Source organism: Nothobranchius furzeri, chromosome 18 (genome assembly GCF_043380555.1).
Source record: "Nothobranchius furzeri strain GRZ-AD chromosome 18, NfurGRZ-RIMD1, whole genome shotgun sequence".
NCBI classification, from domain to species: Eukaryota; Metazoa; Chordata; class Actinopteri; order Cyprinodontiformes; family Nothobranchiidae; genus Nothobranchius; species Nothobranchius furzeri.
Window position 1 is genome coordinate 17,636,119 of NC_091758.1, and position 6,042 is coordinate 17,642,160.

Here is a 6,042-nt window from a genome sequence, read left to right on the forward strand (position 1 = left end):
AAGTGCTCGCCCCGCAATCGAAAGGTTGCAGGTTCGAGCCCCGCTCAGTCTGTCGCTGTCGTTGTGTCCTTGGGCAAGACACTTAACCCACGTTGCCTGCTGGTGGTGGTCGGAGGAACCGGTGGCGCCAGTGCTCGGCAGCCTCGCCTCTGTCAGTGCGCCCCAGGGCAGCTGTGGCTACATTGTAGCTCATCCTCACCAGTGTGTGAATGTGTGTGTGAATGGGTGAATGACTGATTGTGTTGTAAAGCGCCTTGGGGGGTTCCAGGACTCTAGAAGGCGCCATATCAAATACAGGCCATTTGCCATTTACCATTTAAACCAGTAACAAACCTCACAACCATCAGGTCATTCACCAGTTTGCCTTTCCTTCTCCCTGTGTTCTGATTCAGTCCAGTAGGAACCCTAACCCAAGTACAGTCACGTTTAGGAGAACCATCTGAGGAGGATGACTTTAAATCTTCACTTCCTCCAACCTGAGCAGAACAGGGTGATCGTGGAGGAGTACTGACTACCTTCATGTTTTTGCATATGACATGCAAAATCACACACTCACAGATCTTATGGTTAAATAAAAGAATCTTTATTTTAAAACGGGAACTAGATGTGCACTGGAAAAGCCCAGTGGAGATCGAGAACGGGAGCGCAGCATCTGAGGAGAGGAGAGCAGAATAGGTGAGTCCAGGAAGGTAAGTCTAAACTTGGTGGGTGCAGAGAATAGACTTACTGGGTGTAGGGGAGCGTAGGAATGAGGGAGGGTAGGTTGGGTGACAGGGTGAATCCAAGTGGGGTGTCCAAGAGAGGGAGCGAGAAGAGAGCAGGAGAGCGGGCCGGCCGGGAGGAATGGAGAACGGTGAGAGCTGCGTCCGGAAATCCTATGGGGCACAGGTGAGTAATCCTGAGGAGTCGCAGAAATCCAAAGACGTAATCCAGAGAACTCACAGAAGTCCAGAAAATGTTCCAAAACCTGGTAACGGGTAAGCACAGGGAAAAGATCCAAAGGTTCCCAAAAATCCTAGAAACACTAGAGCACAAAATCCAAGAGTCGCAAGAGGGCAGGAAACTACCAAGCTGTAGTAATCATCCGGCGTCGAGGAGTGTTCTCCATCCTCATTTTGTAGCCAGACCCGTTGATTGCAAATCAGCTGCAGCTGGAGCCTCCCTCTCCTGAGACACACAACTCAAAGATGGGAAAATGAGAGGAGTACTCACCCCGGCACATGACACCTGTGGTTTATTTTGACCCATTTTGCCTCGATTTTTTGTTTGTGTGACTCTTCCTCACACCTCTTTGCCCTCACCTTCCACATGTCCTTGGTGTGAGAGCTGGAGGCTCTCATCTTCTTCTGATTTAGAGGGAGCTTCAAGTCACCAGTAAACCAAGGCTTGTTTGGGAGGAAACAGCAGACAGTCCTGGTTAGTATGGTGGTGGTGTCCAACCATAAGTTGATGCATTTCAGTGCCATTGTATCACTCAGCACAGAGTTAGTTCCAGTCTGTGATGTAACAGTGGTCTTAGAATTAAAAACCATGTTTTCCTTGTTGTGGCAGTCTGAGGTGTCTAATTTACTAAAAGTCTGAGATGTTTCCGACCTGCTAGTAATGTTGTAATGGCCGCTGCGCAGCTGTTTGTTTTGAGAAAAGACACACCATCTTACATTTGCATGTCCCAAACAAGCCCCCGTAATTCTGCAATAAATTTGAAGCCAGCATGGAAGTGGCAAAAATTGTAGTTCCATCCTCATCCACTAGGGGCTGGCACCAGAAGTGAGCAAATCCTCATTGACTTCCATGTTAAAAATGCTAATTTCACAGCAGAAATAAACGTGTTTACAGCCTGGTTAAAAAGCATTTTAGGTTTAATAGGTCTAGTTTACATTCATGACAACTCTGAGGCGGGTAAATTGTTTTGTAACTCCTCAGTTCAAGTGGTTCATGCCTAAAAATCTGAATAATTAATGAGCAACTGAGCTAGCCTGGTCTGCCAGACTCATCCTCTGTTTAATTGTACGCAGATAACTAGTCTGGTTACTCACAGGCACATGAGGGGCGGGACAAGCCAACTCAAAAATAAACAATCAGAAAAAAGGCACCTGGGCCTCACGTTAATAGATGTTCGGCCATGTCCACTCTCTGAACTTTAGTTTTGTCAGTGTGTTTGTGTTTGACTGTTAATCGTGGAATTATGTTTATGTATTTAGCAGACGCTTTTGTCCAAAGCAATTTGAAAAGGAAGCCCCTGTTCTGGTAGTGCTTGGAAGGTCATTCCACATTTGTGGAACGATGCATGAGAAGAGTCTGGATTGTCCTGAGCGTGGTGTAGGCACTGCTAGCCGACGATCCTGTGATGACCGGAGCGGCCGGGCTGAGATATAAGCCTTTGCAAGAGGATTCAGGTAGATGGGAGCCGTACCATCTCGGACTTTGTATGCTAGTGTTAGCAATTTGATGCGTGCTGCTAGCGGTAGCCAGTGGAGCTCAATGAACAGAGGGGTGACGTGTGCTCTTTTTGGCTGATTGAAGACCAGACGCGCCGCTGCAATCTGGACCATTTGAAGAGGTTTCACAGTACAGGCTGGAAGACCAGTTAGAAGGGCATTGCAGTAATCGAGGTGGGAGATGACAGTAGATTGCACCAGGAGCTGGGTGGCATGTTGTGTTAGGTATGGTCTGATCTTTCGTATGTTATGCAGCGCAAAGCGGCATGTACGGGCAACAGAGGCAACATGATCTTTAAAGGTCAGATGTTCATCAATCACAACACCCAGATTTCGAACTGCCTTTGAAGGAGCCAGAGATAGGAAGTCCTTTTGAATTGAGATATTGTGCTGTATGGATTCATGCAGAGACAGTGTGGTCGTCCGGTGGAAATGACAGATACAGCTGGGTGTTGTCTGCATAGCAGTGGTAGGAGAAGCCATGTGATCGAATGATCTCACCCAGTGAGGTGGTGTATATGGCAAAGAGAAGAGGTCCTAGTACAGAGCCTTGGGGGACTCCTGTGGCAAGATGGTGCACGTTAGAGGATTGTCCAAGCCAAGATACATTGGAAGATCGTCCTGTGAGGTACGATTCAAACCAGGTGTGTGCTTTCTCTGTGATGCCCATGCTAGAGAGTGTGGACCAAAGGAAGCCATGGTTGACAGTGTCAAATGCAGCCGATAAGTCGAGCAGGATAAGCACTGAGGATTTGGCTGTCGCTCTAGCTTCTTTTAAGGATTCTGTCACTGCTAACAGAGCAGTTTCAGTGGAGTGGCCCTTTTTGAACCCAGATTGGTAACGGTCAAGCAGACAGTTTTGTGAAAGGTATTCTGTGATCTGCTTGAAAGCCACCCTTTCAATGATTTTGGACAGAAAAGGGAGGAGAGAGATAGGTCAGTAGTTCTCCACATGATTTGGAGGAAGAGATGGGGTTTTTTAGCAGCGGTTTAACCTGAGCATGCTTGAGAGAGGTGGGAAATGTACCGAATGTCAGTGAAGCGTTGATCACATGTGTGACTGCTGCGGCTACTGTAGGAGCAAAAGCTTGGAGCAGCTTAGTCGGAATGGGGTCAAGTGGGCATGTAGTAGGGCGGCTGCACGTGAGAAGCTTGGACACAGTTCTCAGCGAGAGGGGGAAAGAGGAAAATGAAGCAGTAGGGCTTGAGATGGTTGGGCTAGAAGGAGTTTATGGTAGTGAATGTTCAGGAGTGGCCAGTTGAGTAAACTGCTTGCTTTTAGCTGCCACTTTGTCAGTGAAGAATGAGGCAAAGATGTCAGCTGATAGATTGTTGGTAGGAGGTGGAGATGGAGGGTTGAGCAGAGTTTTGAATGTTGAAAATCGTTTCTAAGAGTCAGTAGAGCTGAGAATTTTGTCAGTGTAGAAAGCTTTCTTTGCATCAGTGATGATGGCAGAGAAGGAGGACAGTAATTCATGAAATTTCAATTGATCACCAGGATCTTTAGTTTTGCGCCATTTCCATTCCGCAGCTCTAAGATTGGTGCGTAGAGACCAGAGGGTGTCATTTAGCTGATCTAGCTGGTCTAGTGGCTAAAGGGCACAAGTTGTTAAGAAAAGAGCAGAGTGTGGAGCAGAGTGACTCGGTGGCATCATTCACTTCATCAACAGAGAATGTGCTGGGAGATGGAAGAGTGGAGGCAACAAGAGAGGAGAAGTGGTTGGGTGCCAGATTGCGGAGGTTGCGGCAGAATGAGACCATTGGGGAGGAAGCAGTGGACCTCCCTTGTAGAGTCATGCTGAAATGGATGAAGTAATGATCGGAAAGATGCAGCGGTGTGACAGATTGTGTCTATGGCACAGTTTCTGGTGAAAATGAGATCAAGTGCTTTTCCAGCTTTGTGAGTTGGAGGACTTTGTACTAGTTTTAGATCAAATGATGACATCAGTGACAGGAAGCCTGATGAGCTGGGATTGTCCAGGTGAATATTCATGCCTCCAAGGACCAATGTGGGACAGTCGTGCTCAGGAATGCAGGGTGTCGAGTTCATCAAGAAAGTCTACGAGTTGACCTGGTTGGCGATATATGACAACCAAAAAGAATTTTTTCGGTACAGGCATGGCATGGTATTCAAAGGAGTTGTATTTAGTGATGGGTAGCAACTGACTGTATATCCATTTGTTGGAAATTAACATGCCCGTTCCACCACCTCGGCCAGATGCACGAGAAGTGTGGGAGAAAGTGTTGTTAATTGAGAGAGCAGATGGGGTGGCATTGTCACATGGTTTGATCCAGGTCTCAGTGAGAGCCAGTGCATCGAGTGACAGGTGGTTTGCATATGCGGTAATGAAGTCTGTCTTGTTTACAGCTGGCAGTTCCACAGTCCCATAGACAGGTGGGTGTCTTCGGGGGGAGTTGGTTTTAGCGAGCGGAGGTTTTGAAGGTTGCGAAAGCGGTTTGCTGTGTGTGACCTTCCTCTGAAGCCAGTGATCACAGGTATAGGATAATGGCACATTTTGCAAGGTGTCGATGGAGCAGCGTCTGGGTCGAGTTTGTTTGCTCTGTGTACCTGCTCTGTGGACACGCGCAGGTAGACACGTATGTCTTTACCCCGGAGTGTCTTCACATCGGAGGAGCTGAGACACTAGGGCTGACGCTTCAGTTATGCCACCAAACTTATGCTGTGCAACTAGTTGGAAACAGGTGTTCATGCAGCAGCTGATTGCAATGGTTGAGACCTAGATCACCTGATGAGTGTTTTCAGGGAGGTGATAAACAGCTCGTTCACAGCCCCTGACCGCACTTATTGTTTTGCAATTATGTGGACAAAGGGCAAGCTGTGGTTGCTAACAAACCATCCAAGCAGTTTCTGCATCTTTTTATCAGTAAGTACATTTATTTTGCTGGTTGAATGGGGGAAATGCTGTGTCATTTAACTGCTTGGTCCAACATGTTAGTGAGGCTGCATAAGAACCTTGAGCAGGTGGCTTCTCCTGTCTTCTTCCCGGGAACAGTTGCTAGAGCAGGTGACTGGCTGTTCCTGTTTACTGGGGCAGCCGGGCCAGCTCCGATGCGAGGCTGTAGTCATGCTGGTCATTGGTGGATCTCTGAGGGACACCACAGAAACACTGCAGCTCATTTTGTTGACACTGCTTCACTTTTGATTTGCTAAACCACATTTTTCTTGCTACTAATTTGGTGGTTGAATGAGGGGAAATTCTGTGCATTTACCATAACATTGCTTGGTCTAGATGGGTGTTGGTGTGGCTGCTGGGTAAAAAAACACTAGAGCTATAGATGTGACTGAGGATAGCGGAGGCTATTGGGCTTCGCTGGTCCACCGCGGTCTAAAGGTGGTTTTCCAGGAGCACTACTCAGAGCAACTTGGGCCGATGCATCTCAGCTCGACCGCTGTTCTCTAGGACACTGTTCGTTTGTTCCCGCTACTTTCTCCCCTATTTTTAGGCTCTGCTCCGTTGAGGTACCTGGCAAGGCTGAGTCGGCCAGCATTGTGATTCTGACCGCTGATTGGCTAGGGGGCGGAGTCACTGGTTGCTCCGGAGTTTTTTGCTTTCCGTTTCACTGCCTGCCGTTTCCTGGTTCA